This window comes from Oxyura jamaicensis, chromosome 1 (genome assembly GCF_011077185.1).
Source record: "Oxyura jamaicensis isolate SHBP4307 breed ruddy duck chromosome 1, BPBGC_Ojam_1.0, whole genome shotgun sequence".
In the NCBI taxonomy this organism is placed as follows: domain Eukaryota; kingdom Metazoa; phylum Chordata; class Aves; order Anseriformes; family Anatidae; genus Oxyura; species Oxyura jamaicensis.
The window spans coordinates 175,243,916-175,267,590 of record NC_048893.1 but is presented as its reverse complement, the minus strand read 5'-3'; the positions used below and the strand labels follow the sequence as shown (position 1 = coordinate 175,267,590).

At 39.5% G+C, this 23,675-nt stretch overlaps 1 protein-coding gene across 7 annotated transcripts in view; it reads right to left on the bottom strand.

Annotated features, from left to right (window-relative positions):
- Positions 1-23,675, bottom strand: part of LRCH1 (leucine rich repeats and calponin homology domain containing 1) — a 120,074-nt gene that overhangs the window by 95,752 nt on the left and 647 nt on the right. The window lies entirely within an intron of this gene.

The window sequence follows — 23,675 nt, the reverse complement described above, 5'->3', positions numbered from 1 at the left end:
GCATTTATTTTAGCCTTGGCTATCAACAGCATCCAGAAACTGCCTCTATACAGTGGTTAGTCTATTCATTATGGACAGCCACAGGATACTAATTTGCTATGTTGTTTGAAGGCTTTGTTGCCTTTTTTAATGTAGGCCTTCATTTGCTTTTTCCTCTTTTCCCAGTGTCCTATCTTCGTTCACATTCATTTCACAAACAATTCCACAAGGAAACCGCAAGCTCTGCCACAGCTGCAACCTCAGCATAACCCTTACAGAACTGTTTTCCTACCTTCCTTTTGTTCAAAGCCTTGCAAACTGAGCAGCTATCAAGACACAAAAGAATTCCTTGGGAATCAATCAAAAAGCAAGAAAGAAAAGGATTTATTTTAACTCATTTTCCATTCCCTAAAATTTATCAGAAGTATTTCCAAATGTATTTTAAAATACACTATCTTTCAAAACTGCTCTGAGCATGGTAATTTAGGACTTGACCATAAACCAGGTATTTAAATAAAGCATATTTTGGGGCATCTAGAACATTCATATAAAGAGTAAAAAAGAAAAAAAATTACCTGGACGGACAAAACTATCATTGCGATACCAAGACATTCCTCTTTGTACAGCCAAATGAAATCACTTTCACTATAAATGTATAGACCTTTAGTAACACAAACTAATAAAACCTCCTAGGTGAGTAATCTATTCAGCTTTATGTGCTTAATTAGTATCATCAGCCATAATTTCTACGTCTTATGTAGTTTAAGTCATGCATACTTATCTAGATTTGCCTCCTCAAAAATAAATATACTAAAAAAAAATGGTTATTACTCAACTAGCAGAACCTTACTAACAAGGTCTGGTGACATAAGATCACTTACACGTTTCAAAAACTGATCACAACTCAGTACTCCACCTTACTCCACATGGATATTGAGTTTCTTAAATTCCCGATACCAGAACAGAGAGTTGGTCCAACCCGTTTCATTTGCTTATCTCCACTTCCAAAAGGCAACGCATTTTCCCCTGCTGAAAAGCCACCTTTGCTTGAACCATGCTGGTTTTGTTAGGCATCTCAGTTTCCTCCTGCTTCTCTCACACAAGCCATGTGCCTTCCTTGGTGTTCTTTGTTCCCTCACGCTTGCCTACTACTATGCAAACAATTCAGAAAAATTAATGCTGAAGTTATCCTCTTCTGTTACCGGGAATAAAAATAAACAGGCCACACTTGACTTCTGGGATTAATGAAACGTTCTCCCAACTCTTAGCTCCAGCTACAACTGTAGTCTTCATACTTTCAGCTGTATTTACTAATTCTTAGTGATTAATGAGGGACTGAAAGGAAGAGAGAACATTCTAATAGGGACAAACATTATCCCTAGAATTCCAGACAAAACTCCCCTATCGTTTATCATTACACAAAGCACTCACTGGTACAACAGCAGACCACAGCCAGCCACTGCAGCAAAACATGCTCCAGAGTTTTTGAAGTTGACACCAGAGTCTTGAAACATTTTCAGGAATGTTCATCAACCACCGTTGTAGAGAGAGTCGTCCTCAGAACCAATTCTTCACAGGGCTTTTCTTTTTGTGAGAGACACACCTTTCACGTCGTTTCGTGCCATATTGCACATCTGTGGAACACAGTGGGCCCACAGTACCACCTCTCACCTTTAAGATTGAGAACTGCCTCTCACTTCTTAAGGGATTCATTCTTACTTCTTAAGGAATTATTTGCTTACTTATTACCTTTCTCTTGGATGTGCTTTCCACTGCCTTACTGCGTTAGACGTTCGGTTGCAATTTTTAAGGAAGCAAGCCTTTCAAAGCCCCCCAACAATCATCAGCTTTGTACTGAAATGAAGGAAAACTGAAATTCCAGACATGTACAGAGAAGCATCCCTACTCGGCTGTTTAAGCCAGACGTGATGCAAGCAGCAATGAAGGTGTGTAGGGTCAAGGTGTGACGTTTCTCAGCCACTCCAAAAAGAGCACAAGTTTTCTGAACATAGTATACGCTTTTAGGCAGCAGTCTGCAGAGCTCCTATCAAATACAACTTTTCTTTAAAAACTGAAAAGCTAACATCTTTCCTATTTGCTTATACAACTTTTAATAAAACATCATTCTTCTAAAGCTCTTCAATTCTACCTGGATAAACTTAAACCTCCCCTACACAGGGTTTGCCTTCTGCCTTTACATGCATCTGTGAAGGTGATCTGAAATGGGTAAAGCTGAAAATAGGCCAAGTCCTGTTCTTAACTAAACAGTTTTGGTTCTAGAATCTCTATCAGCCAGTTTGGCTCTCCTTTGGAAAACTGCTTAACACTCTAAGTTTGTGTCTGTTTCTGGCTATTGCTTGTATTTTTAGTAGACATAAAGGAAAAATAATATTCTTCCAGGAAATCAACATTTTGCAAGCAGTTTGAGTGGGACAATATGTATAGTCTACAAATATCTTGGTTCTACAAAACCCCCGAGATAACCTGGCTATTGCAAGTCTCCATCCCTACAGCTCCAAAACATAAGGGCTGAATAAAGAGACTTCAAGCACACAGAGCTAGGGATATACCTGTATGAGCATTACATTACGGTGACTTTCAGTAGCCCTATAATTTGTTAAATATTTAAAAAGCAGAGGCTGAAAGTTACGTAACTAAAGGGACAGCCCTGAAAAGGCAGAATTTTTCTCCTGTATATTGTTTTGGAAACAAACAATCCAGTTTTAAAACATTGTGGTGAGGGTAGAAAGGATGTCCCATACTCAACTGAAACCATTTATTTTTCCTGCTTCACAACACCGAGGTGAATTCACGCTGACACTTCCTTACTAATTTGAAAACAGTGCTGTACTACTGAAAACTCTTTTTTTTTTAATAAACTGTGTCACTTCAAAATGAATGGGTAACAACTAGCAAAATCAAAGCATCCTCACACAGAGTAATTTCCAAATTTAAGACATTCACCTATTCCTGAACTGTTACATCAAAAGTATGCTTGGTGTTTTTTATGCAAGATACTGTTTTCACTCTTTTTTTGCAGAAGATTTGTCCCCTAATACTGCCATTTTCCCATACTTGTTACTTCTCAAAACAACCTAAGGCTCTCCGTTATCTAGCTTTTAAAAGCAACTGCTATGCTCCAAATACTGCCTTTTTAAAAGGTGATTATAACGCTGTTTAATTTTCCATGACTGTTTCATTAAAGTTGATACAGACATCCGTTTTTTTAAATTATAAAAAAAAGTCTCTGTTCTAGCTAGTACAATATTTTTAGATTAATATTAAATAATCAAACGTTGATTTATCTTATCCTACCAAGTTAATTTTGAAAAGGTCGGTTTTATTTGAACTGGACAAACCCGTTTTTATTACCTCTTTAGGAATTCACATGCAAGGTGAGAAAGCCACTCCAAATTACCACTTACTAAAACTGATCTTGGACAATGGCCAAACATAAGGCACTTAAGTGCAGCTTTAAAAACATTTGATTCAGTCATCTTTCAAAGTGCAATATACAATCAGAATTAGGCTAGGTATTCCCTTCCTCAAAGCAGTGACAAAGATACTCATTTCCTGGCTCTGCAGAATAGGAAGTGATTTTTTTGCATGCTTGACATGGTATTTTGAACACAGCATGTTTCATAGGCATCCTCATGTTACTTGACAGACTGCCAGAAAAGAATTCAGATCATTTAAAATACACTGAATGTATCCAGAGCAGCATTTTTAGTTCAGTTCAGGAATCCGAAAGATTAAGTCTTCTTACCACCCCAACTTACCATACTCAAATGCACAGCAGAGAGCACATGAACTGGGTTGCTTTCAGAGGCAACTAACCTTGAATATATGCTCCTAAAAAGGGCAGTCACTCTATGGGATCAGAATGAGTCAAAATAAAATCCCTTTAAATTCATAGCTTGATCTCCAGAACCAACTATTTTGCTTTTGGGATCCCCTCTTACAAATTGTGCTAATTGCTAATGTAGACTACACAATTTCTTTGATCAACAATTGTATAAATAACTCAACTTTTGCTGGTAATTTCATCCACTACATTTACCTGAAGGTTTAATGCTGGGAGAAGGGGGAGAACTGCCTCTGTAAAACCAGAAATGTAATGGATCACAAAATTGCTTCAGTTTCTAAGCAATTTGCCTACAGCATTCACGATTTAAATCTTGAATAAGAGATTAATCTTGCATGAATGAAGTAATGAAGTGACACTAATTCTCTGAAATACAAGAGAAAAAAAAATGGTTTCTACACAGAAAAGAGACAGAGGGTGGGGACTCATTTTTTTAGGAATGCAACTGATACAGAAACAGCCCAAAGGAGATGCAACATTTTTCACTGTAGTATTTATATATGCATTAAAAAACACTCAACTAGTATTAAATCTGCTGAAAACAAATCTCTTTTAGTACTCCCTATCACACACAGGAACAGAATGCAATCAAATAGCTGAAATACAAAGATACTTCCTTTCCCTAAGAAAAGCAAAGTGTTACAATAATTATCACAAAGGAATCAGCAAACAGCTAGCAAAATAGCCATAATTACCTCAGCACGTGTGTTTGAGACAGGTTACTTACCTGACTCCAAGCAATCTTGGAAGTAAGGATACAAAATGTTGAAAGATATGTGGAGCTACCACATATATCATAAAATTAGGAATTGCTTTTTTCTGCATTTATACCTATATTGCACTGTATTTTAGCTAGACACACTTAGAAAAACAATTACACAAGGATGGAAAGTATTTAAAAGATTAGGTTAGACTTTTGAGTCTCTCCTACTCTCCTGGTATTTACTTTTTCAGTAAATACAAAGAACAAGGATTTGAAATCAGTAGTCAGATACCACATAACTTAAATACGTAACAAAATATGTAATACTACATGAAAATGTGGCCATGGAAATCACTAAAAATAAACATGCTTCTGTAAGTACGTACTTCAGCTAGCAAAAAACTGAGTTCAGAATGAAATATATACACAACTGCTTTGAATAAGCTGTGCATTAATCACAATTCTGGTCTTAAAACTGATTCTGAAAACCTCCCATGACTGGACTAGGAAGACCTCCAGTCTTCTAATTACCGATGTAAAAAGTCCCTTTTCCCTTCCACCTACAAGAAAACAAAAATCTAAATTTTAAGTCCATGTGACTGAAATGTGTATATGTGCACCCAATCTCTCACAGGCCTACGTACATGTACTTGCACACCCCTGCAAACGAGAGAATACAATGCACAATGACCGAGGCAGTTCCTTATTCAAGAACATCCTTGTTTGAGCAACCCCTTTGCACAAAACTCTGGTAAGCAGTCATTTCAATAGCCAGTATAGTTTGAAATATTTTGCCCGCATATAATTATGAAACTAAAAACTAATGTGTTTTTATATGAATAGTTACCCCAGGGAACAGTCTGTTAAGAAAATGGGTTCCGAATGCCTTAACTGTGGCTTTATCTGGCACAGAAGTACAATAACTACCTCCCCTACAAAGGTTTAAAGAGGCCTAAAATTGAATAAAATATATATACATACACAAACCAAAAAATGATAAAAAATTAGTGATATGACTTAAATTTTCCTCAAAGTCTCACAAACAAATACGAAGCACATGTGTTGGTCAGGCAGCCATTCGTAGTTACCTCACTCACTTGAATGATACCAGAGAGGCAATTACACAAGGTTTGGCTCTCTGTATAAATGAGGCACATCAAAGTAGCAAAAGATTTTTCCACACAGTCATAAATTACTAAACTCTGTTACAAACAAGAAGGCACTTAAGTGTGGGATGCAATGTCCTTCTGTGAGGAGCTGAAAGCTACTGCTTGCTAAAGGAACATGGGCCATATATATATTCATTGTGCGGTTCCGAGTTAACCCCTAAAACACTGTGCAGACCAGATTCATGCTGTAACAATTACAAATCGTGCTCCAGATTAGTAAACTGCAATAAAAATAACTAAGAGTGCACCTGCAGTTCAATGTTTACACAGCAGTTTTACGAGAGACCAAGACAACAAAGCCTTGGTTTTGTTGTAATGTTTTTCTTTTTCTTTTTAAATGACAGATTACCTCAGTGAAAAGCCATCGGAAAGTCCCTAAAAACATTTCAGTTGATGTTATTTAAGCACTGACTTCCTCAAGTTAATTCACTGCCAGGTAGGCTGACTGACAAGTGCTTTAAATAAGAATTAAGGAGCATGGAGCAATCCCCGAGGAAAATACCTAACACGCTACTAAAGCGAGAAATATGTTGTAGTAGGGTACAAACTAAATAAGTATCCTCACTATGCTTTTTTTGTTAAAACTTATGGCTTATTCTATTTATGAGGACACTGCAAGAGACAGGTAAAGGAGATTTGATCACATCCACGTTCAAAACCATTCAGTGCAGCTAAGACAGCAAAAATCTAACAGCTCACTACTCCAGCCAGTTACCTCCTACTCCACAGTTGCTCCTTGTTTCCAACCTGTTAGCCATAAAGGCCAAGAGAAAGCACACAACGCAGCCTCTGCCCATGCACTCCTTATAACACTGCCATATAAAAAAGAAACAACCTCCCCCCAGAATAGTTATGCTTAACAGAACAGCTTCTTCATGCACTAGGAGAAACACTTTTTGTTTTGTAAGTCAGCAAGAGTTAAGTCCCACAAGGTATCATTTGTTTTAGAAATTCGGAAGAGGGCAAATCCTACATACATCAGTCAGTTGGGATTCTGCCAGTGATTTTGGTCATGCCTAGCTTTCACCCTACCTGCAGCTGGGCACCAAATTGTCCAAAAAATAATAATAAAAAAAGACTACATATGCACAGCAATGCCAGAAGTGATGACATAAATATAAGTCGTGCAGCAAAACTATACTGCACTTTCATACCTCACAATTAAGATCTCAGTGGAGTTTAATCCTATTGTTTCAAGCTATTAAATTGCTGCCCCAATTACTTCCATAACTACACTGAGAACACCCAGGTATTACACTCTTTGTCACTGCACACAATAGTACAAACTTGCTGAGCAAACTGATTATCTGAAGTGCAATCATCTTGCATCATCTAATGCAAGATGATGTAAGAAGCAAGACAGCCTGAGTGCTCTCTCTGCTATTTTAATTTCTTTCTGTCCCTAGTTTAGGCATGCAAAATAATCTGTTAAAGTCCAGGTACATCTGTTCAATTAATAAAAACGCTGGGAAAAGTTTTAAACACTCTTTATGCATTATCCTTACATTCCACAGGAAACTTTGCAGTAATTCCCTTAATAGCAATGTTTAATTTCACCAAAAAAAAAACAAACAGGTTTTGCATCTGAACCAGTCCAATTATTGTTCCATTACATGGCTCTGCACAACCCACTATTACATTAGATGCACGGTAATATGGAGTGCAAGCATATTAAATGACTTAAGTCTAAAATTCATAATATTCAAAACAAAGAGGTTGGTGTGAAGGAAAACCCCCATAAAACTCAATTCTGAAGGTACATATTAACCAGCACCTGACACAAAAACTTACAGTAAAATAATCACCACCTGCTTTCACCATTAGGACCAACTTACACGTTTGATCCAAATAACTATTATGGTTTTTATTAACCACACTTTTTCCTGAACAACAATAAGCCCCAAAACACTTACTAAAATAAATTAAGAGAAATAAAAAGTACTATTACCTTCTTCTAAGAACAGAATACAACAGAATTGTTATTGGCACAAAATGAATAATATTTGTCCTTGGGACATTCTGATTTTAAATTATGTTTTAACATGTAAAATTTACAGCCATAACACTTCAATGGTATAGTAATTTTAAACACAGATATTCTTCAACAGCTGCCATCAGAACAAGAAACAAAAACCACCCTATTTCAACCCAAACAACAAACCCATGTTCTAATATTCTCATTGAACATTTGAGCCTTGAGCACTACATGTTCCTCACAGACATCTTTTAGATTCAGAACCACTAATCTACACAGAGTAGGGTGTAAAATAACTAAGACCACCACATTCTGTTTATCAAGTGTTGCAAAAGCACTTGCAAAATGTTTAAACGAAGCCCTTTCTCCAGCACGCCCTACCCAGCACAGCAACGAGTCTCCCCGTTTGGTAGGGGATGCAAACTATGTCCGAACTTACATCAACACACAATCTGAGCAAGACTCTGCAAGTAGGTTTACGGGTAAATACGTCAGTGGACAAAAGGTGTCAGAGAAAGTTTTACATAAATATAAAGCAAGTGGTTGTAAACAGGATTTAATCACCTCAGGTACTCTTTCACCACAAAAACGTTAGGAATTCACTACAGGAGGAATACATTCCACACATCCAGCGGTCAGCTACCCTGTTCAAAATCTCATCTTGAAGCTGCAGAAAAAGGGATTTGAAGATGCATAATTAGAAAATCTTTGATTTGAGAAGAGGCCAAAACAGAAGGTTCCGAAAGCACTTGCAAAAGGAGCTCATGATACATGGGAATTTCTAAACTAAATGAAATATGCTTCAGCTGGCAAAATCAAGTTAAACAGGTTCACACTTGACCCTGCTTTACAGGCGGTTGAACCAGATGACCTCCAGGGGGCCCTTCTAATCCGAGTTATCCTATAATCCCCTGAAATTTAGACCAAGTTAGAATAAGCCTGTAGGGTTTTATTAAGCAGAGTATAATTCAACTGATACTTGCCTTTTGATTTACAAACTTTCTGTTTAAAGAAGTGTAATGAGATCTTAACCAAAAGTTTCCATGGGGAAAAGCTACTGCTAACATCAAACACCAGTCGAACCAAAACCAGCACGAGTGCCAGAGAACTACGGGTGAGAGGTGCAGACCAGCAGAAGTGAGTAACACAGCCCTGCCATCCAAGAAGGGCAATCAAAGCGGTATGTTTTAGGCTGGAAAACAAAGGAGTTTCCACTTTTTCCACTGGGAAAACAAAGGAGTGAACGCGCTGCAGTGCATACACTGCTCAGGACTTATTACAGAGGAAATCCTAGAGAGGTCCAAGCCAACAGAGTCCCATATAAAGCTCACAAGAAGGCACGAGAAGGAAGAGAAGACAAAACGTGGAAGAAGAGAAGAGGGGGAAAAAGCAGGAAAGAGAATGCTCTTAGTATGGCAGGGGCAAAATTCTATTGTGGTTTCTCTATGCAGCACCCAATAGACTATGGCCTTGTAGGAATCTCTGGAGTACAGCTGTTGAGGTACTGCCGGAGTTGAAATTTGGAACAATGACATGAAAGTGTGGAAGGAGTAAATGAGTCCCTTCTGCCTTTCCATCTACGTTTTCCTTTCCACCAGTTCACCCAAACTTCCTTTTCTTCCATAAAAATAAAGATTCAGACACCTGAAAAGTATTTAAGTGCAACTACCACATTCCACTGAATATTGGCATCTCCACTTAATGCAAAGTTTGTGCTATAATAAATCAAGGCACCTTTCATCACCAAGACACCTTTCTGACACAGCTGCCTGGATCCTTTTCCTCTGGCTTTATTTTTAGAGCTTTTTCTAATACCTTTTTTAGACCATTATCTAAGGCTCCACTGCCTTAAATGTGATCACCTGAACATCAATACCACCAATTCACCCTAAAAAGTAAGGCTGCTTAGCACTCAATTCCTTTTATGCCACTGACACTTCTAAACCTGGTCTTTATGAACTACTGGCTGTAGCACCAGTACGTAAAAAAATCTGATGTCATCTGCATTCCACCAAGGGTGGAGGCAAACAAACACTTTCTTAAAATGAGTTCCCAAGAAATCCACATTTCATAAAACCAAAACATCCTGTTTCTATAAACAGAATTGTCAAGCAATAGAGTTCTAGAACAGATACTCAAGGAGGAATTCTTAATTTAATTAAAAAGCAACTTTTCCTGCATTTCACTTAAAATGTTCTTCCATGATAGAAATAACCTTCATTTTTTCGTCCCTAATTCATAAAGCAAAGCACCAAAGGACACACAAGTTTTTCCTGAAGCAAGGGCACCACCACAAATCACAGTACTTGAAGAAGCAAACTGGGGTTGACACTTCGTACAACACAAATGGTTCTCTGGGTCCATCAAATTCTAACCAAGCAACTAAGGGTTTTTTTTAAGATCTTAACACTAGTCAGGGTCTCATTTATCTTACCAGACAATTTTAAAATGACAAATCTCATGGAGTTCAGCAACTCAAATTAGTGTTAACCCATTAGCGGTGCTGTCAGCAGTCATGTCACATTAATTTAAAGGAAGGATGTAAAGTATTGCTAGAAGAAAAAAAACGCGGATATCTTTAAGAAACCACCACTAGAAGTTAAAACTTTTAAACCACTGAAACAAATCATGTTCTACAGTCCTGTAAGAACACAGTGTCTACTACAAGAGCCTTTTTGATTTGTTCACACTAGAACATGTCATTTTGATTTGGTTGCAGAGTGCTCATCTGATGTCTACTCAGAGAAACTGAGTTATTTCCTCAAAAAAGCCACTAAGGATATAGCATCATCTGACTTGTTAGATGATCTTCTTCTTCTCAACCCAACATCATTCAAGATTTTCTGGACTTTTTCTCCTAGAATTCAAAATCATTGTTGACAAGATCTGCAGTGACAGGTGTTAATGGTACAGTAAGTGAAAACAAGGCCAAGTTCAAGACGCGCTAAGGCCTGGAGCACATGGCAGGTTAGGGACAAACTGCTCTGTAACCCGGTCAGATGAAAACTCTCAAGCACATCGAAGCACGCAATCGTAGCCTTGGGAAGTGTCAGCATACACTAGGAGCGATGATTACCACAAGCTCGGACTGACTCTAAGGTACAAACAACCACCGTGAAATTTGGGTGCTTTAGCAGGAAATGTTGGAAAAGAAGCCGAACACACGTTACCTCCACTGATACCTCCCTCACTAATAGCTGCATCCAGCTAGTGAGTTAGTTAAAGACAATACAAAGGTTAAAGCACCCCAAAACATGAGGTTTCATGAACTTACAAGATGTGAGGTCTGAAATCCCACTCCACAGGTCTGTTTAGGACTGAGGGGCCACAGCAGCATTCACCACAGCAATGTAAGAAATGACCAGCCTCAGCTCTGCCCTCTGCTCCTGGGCTGGTGGTTACCTGCCACAGAACAGGGGCAGCAGGCAGAATCACCTGCCAGCTCCTCAACACCACAATTCAGAGCCTGTCAATTTAAATCCATCATCATCACCATTTACTCACCCTAGGTAGAAGGGTGACCTTTTATTAGGAAGCCAGGTGGACAGCTGCAGCAACAACTTAGCTTACATAACCCCTCATTAATGAAGGTTCCTAGTTTATTAAAGACTAATGTTAAAAAAAATTCTAAACAACTGTGGAAGAATGAATCTCTCACATACTACATGAACTCATCCAGTAGATGAAGACAGTAAAGATCAAACAATCATAAATTGAAGCTGCAATACAAACTAGTATGTGTAATTTCTTTTATTTACTTCCAAAGGAAACGTAATTAATCATACTATTATCACTGGCACACTTTAAAATCGATACAGTGCATACGAGCCATGATTTTTTGGTCTAGATATGAAGACTCGGGGTAATTTATGGTCAGTACTGGGCAGAGGGTCAAGCTGTGTCAACATAAAAGTCTCTTTTGGTATTAAGACACATCAATTATTCCGTGCTTCAACAAATATACTCCACTCACCCCAGAATAAAGACAGCAGCATAAAATGAGGCAAGATACATCTGGTAAAGAATGACAGGAAAGACTAAATATTATTGAATCATTATAGAAATTCCTTTAAAAGGAAGTATCCTCTATTAATAAGGCAAAACATCTTAGCAGCTTATTGCTCCTGATCATTTTCTTTCTGTAAGACTGTTTCCTGTGGACTTGCTCATACTATTTCCCACTAAAGACAGAGTGGTTATACTCATATATCCTTCATTTAATAACTTAATCATAATAACTGCCAAATAAGACGCATGAAAAGTTGTGACATAAGGAGAAATATATTGATTTGCCTGTCCTCAGGCTGTACCTATTCCATGCATGAATGATGCATTTAGACAAGCATGATAAAATAAAACTATCATGGAAGAAGTAGAACATAAATTGTATTTTAAAAATCTGTTTTAATACACACACACACAGTAACATGCTGGGACCGCATGAAGTTTATAAGCTATGTCTAGAGCAGCACCGCTTCTCATGCAGAATTTTTCCACGCTGATTTCACCCAAAACATAAATCTGCCTGGATTTTTATACAAGCTCTGCTTATATAAAAACAGCTTTGATTTCACGCAGCACCACGCGTTACTTCCACTTGTTCCAATACAAGCAATTTGGGAAAAGCTAACGGATTTGGGAGAGAAACAGAGGGAAGTGATATCCAGTCTTTTCAGAAGTCTTTTCCAGAGCTTTCACTGACGTAAGGTTTTCAGATTTAAATAGTTCGCCTCTCAGCGTTCTCCTGACTATTCCAAACTCCCCGTTACGTAATCACCCAAACTCTTCAGAAAACATTCAGAATAGTGCACATAATGCACACGCGTGTACATATATAGGAATTGGTAGGGTTTGTTGGTTTGTTTCAATTAAATCCTACTATGCTGGATAGAAGCATAAGGAAACTTCAAAGACCTGTCCTGCTCCCCACACATACAGTCTCAAATGCAATCCTTGTGCTTCACCATCCTCACCATAATCACCTAGAAATTGATCTATTCCTTCATTTTAGAGCCTTTCCCCCTTGAGGCTCATTCTGTACGTTCATTCTTACTCTTCTTTAAGAAGTACTTGTAGAAAAGCCTCTCTTTTTTTTCAGGCTGCCATTGCTTCATAGGCAAACACGACTTACATTTTCCTGATAAACTAGATGCTGGAAGTATCACGTGGCCACCTCTCCCACAGCTTAACATTTAAGTGCATAACTGAAATGCTTCAGCGAGGCTACCAATTACTGCAGTTATTTCACTACCGCACAAAACTGCTCAACACCAAACTGAGCTATAAGATTCCAGAAGCCATTTTTAGCCTCAGGCCCTCGGCCAAAAATAACCTTTTCAGTTCTCTAGGAAGCCAAACATACAAAGATATGAAAACCGGCAGAGGGATTACAGCGCTTCTTGCCAAAAAAGCAATTCAATTTTATTTAAGTTCATGCTTTTTCATATTACCTGGTTCTTAACTGACAGCAAATCTGTAATGACTTCATATTTTAAGAGACTGAATATTCGTGAACCATACTGTCATGCTTTTGTGACAGATGCTACCATAAATGATTTCTTTATTTTTACATTGCATTAGTAAGTTTAAAATTGCTCCCAGGACATAGGATCATAATGAAGGCTTCAAAGCTTGCATTTTTACTACCCCAACATCTTCCAGAAGAAAACTTCAATTAAAAAGCCTCAACATCCATTCTTACAAACATTTTACACTGCCTTGATGGAGCTGTAAAAATAGGAACCAGAGAACCAAAGCTAGGTTCCTTTTACAGTTTTGTCCTTGATGTGTTGTGAGTTCTGGATAAAGCAGTTTCATTTCCACTCCTCATTTTCTCCCATCTCTAAAATCAGGGGTGACCCGCATCTTCATAGAACAATGAAGCACCTCAATGAGAAGAACAAAGTTTGCAAGGTAATTGAACGAGGTCCATCCTAGGACCAACTGACACTAGCAATCAGCTCTTACAAGTCATTATATTAGCACTCAATAGAATTACATAAAAGGCTTTTAAATTAATCAAAATACAATAAATTCATAATACTTTGTCCGCCCTTAAGAAGCTCCTGCTTGGTTAAAAAGTTACATTCAGCACACTTTAATGTGCCAGTAATAGTTGCAATACATGATACAAAGGAATATACCAAAAGAACAGCTGTCTCGTCTCCAAATTCCATCATTAAATTTTAACAAAATGAAGTCAACATTGGATAGATTACTCTACACCACTTGCATCAAAGATTTTCTTTGAAGAGCTAGCAAAAGATCTTCTCCACTTTTCATGTTGCATTTGAATAAGCATATGGAGAAGGAAAAAAAGAGAACGGTTCCAAAGTTGCGGAAGAAATATGCCTTTTTTTGAAAGAAAAAACAAAGAACAGGTACAAAGGAAACCAAGCCCTTTCAGACTCAGCAGCCTCTCCCACCCCTCAAGAGATCTCCAAAAAACGATGGTTGAAACAAAGCATTGTCAAATTAACACCGCAGTTTTCTGTCTAATTTGAATGTTCAGATGATGAATGAAAAGGTCCATTATACTACAGCCACAATTCCGTAAAGCATTCTATTTGCTCCTGCGTATTTTGACTAGAAGTACATCATCAGCTCTTGAGAAATATAAATAAATAAATCAAGAACTACAAGCAACAACAAAGTATATTGACGCTGTATAGAAACTAAGTAGTGGTTCTGACAGGTCTTAAAGTAAGATAAAGTATGGAAACAACATTTTAGATGAGTCCCACAAACAAATTCTTGGTCATTTATCTTTCTGCAAAAACTCTAAGGAATGGAAAATACCACCTCTGGTAAAACGCCCAAGTGACACGACGTGTGTGAGCGAGAAACAAACACAAGTTCCTAATATCAGGCCATCTGAACTGCCTGGTAAATGGAACACAGGCGAAGAGTAGGCACGCAGCCAGGCACAAACTCAAATCTTGGAATGGGGATCGCAGGCAATGCTTACTGAGCAGGGAAACAACATCACACGCTGCAGAAGGCAGAAAGATGGACTTCTTGAAGCAGGATGAACTTGATAAATAAAGAAATAAACCCCAAACACAACATCCAACAAACATGGGAAACCTGGGTTTAAGTTTCTCCCCCCACCAGTCGCAGCAGCTATTTAACAACCAGGGCAACCCTCGTGCCCCGGAAGGCTCCTTTCATCTTTGACCAGGAAGCCCATCCCAAAAGTCTCCATCCCAGTCGATATTCTGTAATTATAAACCATACAAATGACACTAGGTTCTTCCTCCTTCCCCACGGAACAAACAGACAACGATGTCATTACCACACTTGCTGCATCTTAAAAAGGCTGAATGAATAAAATCAGCTAGGCCTCACCATTCTCAATATATATATATATGGCAAGGGCGCTACACAGCACATATAAATAATAATCCCCCCCCCCCCTTTTTTTATCATGATATTTATAAATAGTTAAAAGTTCAAAAGTAAAAAAAAAAAAAAGTCATTTGAATAATAATTTTACTTACCATGGCAACAATCTCCCTATCTTTAAATTCTGAGGCAAGGTTGTGGCTATAAATAAACCACCATATTTATACTGCTGGTATCTTGCCTTACTTCCAGTAAGCCTCATCCAAGTGTACATTCTGCTCCACTTCTTTCCTTATTGGACTAATCTCCAATTCAATTTTCTTCTCCTACCCTATTTCTTGCCCATCTTCCACAACTTCTCCATCAGTTTCAGTGCTTACCAGTCTATCTCTGCGCACATCTTACAAACCTGTTTCTTTCCGTTCACCAACAGATCCAACTTGTCACTCATGCTTTTCTCCTCATGTTGAAATGTTTTTTTCTCATCCGATTTTTTTTTATCTTTACTTCTTCCCTGACTAATGCAGTGCTACCAAGAAGCAATGCTGATGCAAATAATACCACCAATAAATAACTGCCCCTATAGACATAATGATAAAGTGAAATTTTGTCATTTGCAGTTATTTGGCTACTTTTAAAAGAGTGTGCCATGTTTGAATATTTAATTCCTTTTTTTAATTTGGCTAAATTTAGTTTCTTTAATTCAGGAAGTTATTTACCTTGAACCTTCCACCACATATGAATGTCTCACCCAGTAGCATCTCCTACCAAAAAGGATTTACAGGGCTGCAGGTGTCTCAAATCTACCTTGATGTTGACAATATCCATTTCAAAAGGGAAGGGTTATCCAGAAAAGCACAGAAACAATCATAGTGAGATGAAACATTACGTTCCTAACTGATATATGCAACCGGTTTGTCTGTTCCGATAAATTAATCTATTGAAAAATAAGGTAAACAGGATAACAGACAGCAAGCATTTTCTGTTATTTTCTTGTTTGTCCAGTAGAAATAATTCTCTCCACTCTACAAAGAGCATTTCACAATTTAAAAAAAAAAAAAAGGAAAAACAACCATGTACTTTTGCATACTCCAAACTCAACACTGTAATTACTGCAACTTGCACTAAGGACTAAAATCAGCCCCAGAAAACCAATAAAAACACCTCATCCATTCAGCAGCACAGGTCACTTGACTAGATGCTTTTATCATTGTACTCCTGATAAAGCTCCAAAACCTCCAGCTACTTCTTGCTACTTCTCTAACCATACCCCGAAGAGCCACCTTACAGTCGCATCATAAAATTTTCAGCGAGCTTATAACAAAGGGAGCCAGAATTCCCACAAGTTCAGCAGAACATGAAACATTTCATGTGGTTTCAGAAGTGAGCACAAACCTCAGGTTTTTATTAAATGCAGAACTAACCTTCATTCGGCTCTGCCAAGACTGTCGTTTCACTCACACGTTTTAATTTATTTTATTTTTTAAGTGTTACTCGTACGGACTGGGACAGAAGAAAGAGAGACTGTTATTGTTATTTCTATTTTTAAATAGTTAGGAGGTTTACAGATATTATGGTGTTCTGCACCATACAAGGAAAAAAAAAGGATAAACCAGCAAGCTGGCCAGCAAGATACCCCTGGGGGAAAAAGGGTGGGGAGAAGTGCTAGCATTTTAGAACTGAACTCTTTCCACAAGGATGCATCTACCCACAAATTCAGCAGAATGTAATTATTCCTCCAGAAGCTTAACTCCCTGGTACCTTTCCAAAGAATGCGTTATAAGCACAAGAACCACTCTGATGCGTGTGCTCTAAGTAGAAAAATCCGGTCAGCAGAGTGCAGTCAGAAGTCAGGACATACAGCACTCATTGCTGCTTTGCTACTCATCTGCACCCTGAACATTTCTGGTAATAATATTTCTGGCTCTTTCCATTTTACATGTGGGAAAACGATAGAGGGCATGTTATTTTCATAATTCTCATCTCACCAGAACATACGGATACCTCTCCAGTTTCAGAAGTGCCCTAAATTATTTAAAACCTATCAATTTTAACTGTGAATTAGGTACCTAACCAGTTTGGGAATTTTCACAATCTAGAGGATGCTTACTAGCAGAGCCAGCAAGAGCAAGCCTGAGGGGCAACCACTCACCTCATCCTGCCACGAGTGGTCAGTCTGAGGCACAAAACAAAGGTCTCTCATTCTTGGTGGCTCTCACAACTCTGTAAACAGCAAGAATGCCACCAGCTTTCCCTTCTGGACCTGGCGCTTAGGGACATGGTTTGGTGGGTGACATGGGTGGTAGGGGGATGGTTAGACCAGATGATCTTGGAGGTCTTTTCTAACCTTAATAATTCTATGGTTCCACAGGTAAACAAATGCTAAGCTTCTCAGATTTAAATTCAACACCTAACCTTTAAAGTATCAATTCTAAACTATTATTTATAGCATAAGACTTGCAAATATCATATATGATAATCAAATCATTTCCTCCACATTTTTCTAATTCTCTGTTCACTAGTTATCATTAATGTAATGCTCAAGAAACCTGTTCTTCCTCAATTTTACCAAGAACATACAGCTCACCTGCTTGCTTACCATCCTGTCCATTACTTCACTCCCAACACTTTATACATTTTCACTCTTCATAAGTTTTCCCTCATTTTGTACAATTCCTTACCCTCTGTCTTTGAATAACACCTTTACCCATTTTCTTGTTCAAACCTGTACTACATTGGCATTCCTCTTCCGAGCCACAGTGCTGCTGAGCAGGTATTCCTTCTGCTTTGTTGCAGCTGATCCTGCCCTGGTCTCTTCCCCTCACTAAAGCCCCGAGTATTTTCACCACTTTAGGTATAGTAATCGTTATTTGGATTCACACTGACACTGCTGTTTTGCAGATGTCTAAACCAAGATGTCTTTTGTGTCAATGACACAAAAGAAACAAACTAGGGGAAGGAAGAAGAGGAGACAAACCACGTAGGAATAGTTGGCTTCTGCCTCCCACAAGGCTTGTGATCACAAGAGTGGCTCTTAAACAACACACCATCTCAGCTAAAAGCATGTGAAAAGAAACCTACAGCACCTTTACTGCCACAACAGCGCTTCCGGAGCTCCGAGTCAGTCGTTTCCAAGGCAGACAGGCCAAGGGCACGCAAAGTGACAGGATTTCCACAAGAGCAATGAGTTTTCACCCATCTACAAGCATGGCACGGTCAAACACGCTTTGACAGCTCTAGGTAGGGCTGTCTGAAAAAACAGCCACCTTAAATTGAAAGTTAACATTAAGGGTAAAGGTTCAATAAACAACTGAGCTTAATGCTGTTGGAGAGCTTTCACCCTCCCTCCCGTTGGGTGATTTCTAAGCTGTCATCTCTCCTACCGCTTACTCTTCGCTGTTGAACTCTTGGAGCTTTACAGATCACAAAGGAAGACAGCCAAAAATAATGTAAAATAAAAATCACCACAGTGTGGAAGATGAGCACATACACAGAGAGGATGGTAGAAAGCCATTAATCTGCTCAAGCCACATTCTGAAAGGGTAACCAGGCTGCTGAGTACTCCTAATTTGTTTTCAAGCAACAAAAGCCACTCTGAGGCTTTATTATGTGCTGCCGAACACCAACAGCACCTGCAGAGTGACTGCATTTCAGCCAGGAGGGTGTAAATCTCCAGACAAAAGAGGTACTTTCAAAAGCACAATTTATTAGCCTCTACACAGCAAAAGAACTAATAGACTCTTTGCACTGAGCCAATCGTGTTGATGTTTGCATGATCCACGAGGCAGAAGGACGTACCCTGACCTGGGGAGGGAAGAAAAGCACCAAACCAGAGTTGCACCAAGTTCTGTTCATTCATTCATTTTTTTTAGCCTTGATAGCACACACATTATACAGTAATCTCAAGAAACAGTTATATTCCATAGAGTTTGGCTGCGGGGTAATATTCAATTCACTTGTGAGAATAAACAAACATACTTCCTCCTCTTTTCTTATCCTAATATGCTTAAGACATGACTTGTGCAGAAGAGAATACGGTTAGAAACCTTCAAGTAAACACAGGAAGGCTGTAGAAAGGGACTGACTGGTGAATATTAGAAGAAATAGAACTTTTTTTTCCAGCCCTCTAGTTAATTTTAAGATGTTATTGTTATTGATGGGAAGTTCAGATAAAATAAGCAAAATGAAAGGTTCTCTAGAAGCCGCATTCAAAACCAAAAAGCAATATAATCGAAATATAAATTCCAGAGCATGAGCAGTTACCATCAAAGAGAGCTCTTAAAAGTCTGAAAGCGACCTATCAAATCTCCCCCTGGGACCAAATAACAACCAAATTCTGAATAATCTGGCATTGGTTCATGAAATTGTGCGGTAGCACCAACAACTAGTCAGTATCTGTGACATAAATGCTGATTGCACTGGGAGGAATCAGAGCTGCAAGCAACTACGTATCTACAGCTATATGCAGGAGAATTCCCTGAATTGGTGGGAAAAAATGCTTTAATACAGGAGCCAAAGAAAATCAGCAAGAATAAATTATGGCAATAGACATAGCTCTTTATTTTAAACTAACTAAGAAAAAAATATTTTAAAATTTAAATATATATTTAAACAAAAAAAAATATTTTCCAAAGTTTTATTATTATCATTAGTCAAGAGAACTAGAAGCATATTTCACCTGAACCAGAATATACCACCAAAAATCCCACAGGAAGTGCCTAAATGTCAAAGGTCAAGGAAAATGCCCCACAAGCTAACACAAACTCTACAGGTTCTCAGACAGATGCTCAGTTGACATGGTGATTTGTGGACCATCCCGAAAACAAAAGCCATAGCTACAGTCTAAATCAGGATTGCAAAGTCAGGCTAAGTTGACATCAACACAGCACAGTCTTGAGTGCACAGTCCAGGTAAAAGTATTTAAACAAATGAACTCCTACCTGCTGTTTTTTGAGTGAGCATTGAAAATAAACACGTTCCTTCCCAATTTTCACACCGTCCAAGCTGACATTCAAATACCTCAATTTGTACTTCTTTTCAAACAACCACCCGAGTAAAAGAAGTATTAGATTCTCTCCCATCTCACCACAAGCAGCAGCAAGGGATGCTGCTTCCCCATGTGCCTAACCCACACAATTGAAATGGATGAAACAGGTATTCAGGAGAAAAAGTTCAATGGATCTGCCTTCAAAACAAAAAAAAACAACAACCAAAGCCTATCAAGAGAGGTTGAAGTGATACGGGCAGCCCTCACTGCACATTTAAGTAGCAGCTTTGGGGCTTTTTCTTCCTCTTTTATAAACTAACATGCTTCTAGCATTCCCAGTGGTTCTGAGGAATATAATTGCATGCTATTACTTAAGAACTATGTGATTACTGTGCCACTGTCTTCTGCGTAACCCAGCCTGTAATAAAAGTGATAAGAATAGCATTTATTATTTTTGAAATGGTTCTTGCAACGCATCCACACTGATGTGGTTGAAAACATCTGACTGAACTCCAGATACTTTACATAGAGGATTTATTTCCTTCTAACAGTACTGTGCACCACACAAACTCCCTTCTGCGTGCAAGATACTGCCTCAAAGTTCAGCAGACTGGGTCACTCAGCTCTTGAGCAAACCTCTCAAAGACAACAAGGAAGAAATGCTGAAGCACTGCAAAGCTTCATGGATGCTCATAGGATCGCATCTCTATAAGGGAGATGTAGACAACGCAAAGAAAAGTCACAAAAGAAAAGCCATTCCAAGAAACTGCATAAATAGAAGTGACAAGTACAGTTATGCCTCCGCAGTTGCTGTAGAGCATAACAGAAATGAGAACTAGACAAGTCAAGTAATTCGCTCCCAGCTATGAAAGTTACATCCCTCCTGCAAATTTATCAATTGCTATATGAAATCTGACTTCCAGCTTCAGGGGAAAAAATGCACGAATAGAGAATTTCAAGTTTGACACTTCTATCTTCCTCAGACCAGTTACATGAGCTCTGAACTTCTGCAGCAAACAAGCTCAATAACATTGTACTTAAGAAGTCTGCATGCCATCATTTTCTCGATCCATGAACTCTTTCAGTATCTGTCTCTTTGAAACGCTGTCAAGATGCAGATACGGTCTCATTTCTTTGGAAATCCCCTGCTGCACAGATCTCCCAGCTCAATCCCCCATGCTTGTCCTCCCTAAATCAAAGATTTTGTATTTTTCTGTGAGATTAGCCCTCTTTAGCAAACAAAGCTTTAACAGAAAAAGGCTACTCCTACACCAAACATCAAGAAGTTTCAAGGTTTCAGAGACATATCAGCACATCAAATCCAAAAGTAAAAGTCACTTGCTGCAAGGACACATGCCAAGCAGTACACAAAAGCACTGTTTTTATATCATGCACATTTATGGAGAGGAAGCGAGAGAGAAAATTCCCATCAAGAGTTTGTCCTGAGAGTTTCAAAAAGCTGGGCTCAAGCCAAGCGCCTCGTCTGTTTATGTATTCTACTTATGCAGTAACAAGTGAAAAGGAACACAGTTTTTTTCAGAAATATATCAAGGTAGGAGTTAACCCACAAGGCAAACAATTCCCATTAATCAGCTGCAACGTGCTGTTACGAACAAAAATGTACAGTAGCTATAGATTAACACGTGGTTTTCCTAAGTGGGGAGAATGAATAAAGGACAGTTGTCAGAGAGCTGAGGCATGGGCTGCTCCACGCTGCCATTTCTACCAAAGAGAGAAAGAAAAACCCATTCAACGTTTATTTTGTATTGGGCATCTTTTGTGAAAACTCTGACAAAGACTATTTTTTTCTCGAGAATGTGAAACTTAATAATAAATATGTAACAGACATGTGCCACCTATACAAACATCACCCAGCTCCTGCTTCTGCAGAACATACACAACATACAAACGTATTCATTGCCAAAGAATTCCTTTTCTGTACATAATTTTGCTTACCAGCTGCCTGAATCAATATTAGCTCAAATCAAACATGCCTAATTTTCTGGGTTTCCACACTACTTATCCCGTATCGTGGCATGTCTTCATTAGACCTCTGTTTTAAAAACAGAAGAGATAAAACATCTTGCTCTGGGAGACAAGCTGCAAGTCATTCTTTTAACTGCATACAGTGCTATTACCACATCTTATCCCTTTCACTGCACATCTGTCACGGAGTTAATCGTTAGCATGGCAAATCCTGCTAGCGATTAGTGAGTTTCACTTATCAAGTTTCCTATTCCTCTTTTGTTGATAAGGGTGTTCTCACAGAGCACTGTGAAATCCATTTGGCAAGAGCAAACGACAGAGCCAGAGAACAATACGAAGTCTACTACGCTTCAGAGACGTTACTCCACTCCTGACAGCTGGGCTAGATGCAAGAATGCAGTAAGCACCTACGTCTCCGCGGACAGAAAAGCAGAAATATCCTCGTGCAGAAGTAGGTGCCAACCGAGGTTCATGTTATCACACGCCTGCACGCAGGTGCAGCACCTGCTGCTCTGCGGGACAAGAACAAGTGATGACTTGCCTGCTCCTCTGCTGCTGCAACGCAACCATCCTCAGCAGGCAACTGGGGACACAAAAGGGCATGTGGAGGCGGTACAGTACGGATCTTAAAAATACAGTGATATATTCTTCTAGTGGAGGTTTGTACGGTTCTATCTAGAATGTAAAGAATGAATTGGTTTCCACCCCCCAGTACAAATACGGAGGGAAGAACAGATGGGACCCTTCTTGGGGGGGACTCCTCCTTCAGGTGAGAAGCAAGCGTGCCTTTTTCCATACTGGAAGGAGGCTGTGAGGGCAAGGCAAATGCAGAGAGGATACACTTCCCCTCACCGCTCCTACCCGCAGGGCTGTGAGGCCTGTCCCCCGTGCAGACCTCTGTACTGATGGAGTCCCCCACCTGCAGGAGATGTCCAGCGCACATGAGGACAAGGATTTCTCGCCATCCTTGCCTTGGAAGACAGCATTACGTACGGAGGTGGAAATATGGCTGCGTGAACGTTAGGATACAAGAGTGGATGTCTGACACTGGGGTCGACGTGTGGCTTTATGAAAGGCACCATGCTCTCTGAGGGCAGCTGCAGAGCAAAAGCATTCCTGCAGACACTTCTCCACCTGCAGCACGTAAAATCAGCGACTTACTCAGAAGCATGAGAGCATCCTAACATGGTTACACACGGGCTTAATCCCCTCCGTGGCAGGCGGGTCCACCTACACGCAGGGCGAAGAAGCAAGCCTGTATCTCACATGTAACCCGCACATGCGTTCCTTGTGCAATGTATGCACTGGTGGCCTCAGCGGAGGAGCTGCCCTCACCCCAGAGAGGATGCTGAGGACAGGTGGGAGGCAGAAAGAGCCGTGGAGGAGCCAGCTCTGCCTTACAAAGGTGGGGTGGGCGTGCAGGGGGGCGGCTGCAGCCCTCCAGCCAGATGGGAGAGCAAACACCTACCTCAAGCAACGAGCCGGGAGGAAGCTAAATAATAAAAAAACAGACAAACAGACCGAGTGGGACAGCAGGGACCTGCCTCAGCTTCTCCAGGGTGCACTGCCTGGGGGGGGGGGCAACCAAGAAGGGGGATCCTCAACGATTTTAATTACTCTCCCCCACCTCATACAGGGTCCCCTCTCATCGGAGGGGTCCCCCTACC